Genomic DNA, 1,614 nt, shown 5'->3' with positions numbered 1-1,614 from the left:
GGAATAGAAAGAAATATTAATATCTTTCTGTATTTGGCCAGATAACTGTCTTCCAAATTTTTTGGGCATAGATTTATGAGCATATTCAGGACTGAATCTGCTTGTTGAAACCTGTGTGTAGTTGTCTAGTTTAATATGAATTTGTCATATGAATAATTGAATGAATAATCAAATTGCACAACTTGCTACAGATTATGCCATGAGAGACCCCTGAGGTATTTTGAGGTGCTAGTTTTCTGTTATTTAACCTTTTGTTGCAGTATTAAACTTTGCAGGAGGTCAAGGACTGTAGTCTTCAATATAGATTGAAGTTCAACATCAAGAAGACCAAGAGTGTCACCAATGGGCCAATTAGCTGCACCATGATAGATACGGAAGAGCTTGAGGCTGTTAAAAATTTCAACTTGGTTGGCTCCACAATCAACACTCTTGGCACTAGCAATCAGTAAATCAAAAGATGAATTACTTTGGGGAAGTTCACAGTCAGGGACCTCTCCAAAAGTGCTAAAGAGAAGATGTCAGTCTAGGGACTAAGGCACACCTGATCCTGGCCATGGTCTTCACAATTACTTGCTATGCTTTGGAGAGCCGGATAATGACTAAGGATGACAGAAGAAAAATTGATGCTTTTGAGTTGTGATGCTCGAGAAGAGTATTCAACATTCCATGGACTGCCAAGAGAACAAACAGGTCTGTCCTGGGTAGAATGAAACCTAGTTGTTCCTTGGAGGCGAGGATTTTGAAGCTCTGTCTCATATATTTTTTTTACACGTTGCTAGGAAAGACCAGTCCTTGTAGAAGTACATCATGCTTGGAAGGGTAGACGGATATCGCAGGAGAGGAAGATCCTGGATGAGATATATTGACACAGTAACTAGGTGAATGGGGGTAGGGGTTTCATAGTGAGACTGCCTCAGGATAGGGCAGGGTTCAGAGGTATGGTGCATAGGCTTACTATGAGTCATAGGCAACTCCATGGCACATACCAGTAAGAGCAACAGGGTGGAGGGAAACAGAACGGAACTCAAATATTCAAAAAGACCAAGCTTACTGGTCCATTGGAGACTGGTAGAATCCCTGACTAAGCCTATTGCCCTTAGTCACCATTCTAACCTGTAACAAAATTCATACCCATGACTCAACTTTTAGCCAAACAGAGAAGCCTATAAGGTGATCAGTAACACCAAAGACACCTTAATTCCTTGTTGTTGTTGTTATGTGCAATCAAGTCGCCTGCGACTCATAACAACCTTATGTACAACAGCCCTAAACTCTGCCCTATCCTGTGCCAATCTCACCATCTCTGACACACCCACCCCATTACCCCAGTCACTGAATCAATCCAACTCATTGAGGGTCTTCCTCTCCTGCGCTGTCCCTACACCCTCCCAAGCACGACATCCCTCTCCAAGGACTGGTCCATCCTTGCAACATGTCCAAAGTATGTCAGATGAAACTGTAGAATCCTTGCCTCCAAGGAGCAACCTGGCTTCACCCTCTCCAGGTCAAACCTGTTTGTTTTCCTAGCAGTTCATGGTATATTTAGAACTCTTCTCCAACACCACAGATCAAAGGCATCAATTCTCCTTCTATCCTCCCTAAGTCATTGTCCAG

The sequence above is a fragment of the Elephantulus edwardii genome, unplaced genomic scaffold, assembly GCF_000299155.1.
Source record: "Elephantulus edwardii isolate Elephantulus edwardi_28Jun2011 unplaced genomic scaffold, EleEdw1.0 scaffold00057, whole genome shotgun sequence".
NCBI lineage: Eukaryota > Metazoa > Chordata > Mammalia > Macroscelidea > Macroscelididae > Elephantulus > Elephantulus edwardii.
Note: the sequence above shows the minus strand (reverse complement) of the source record.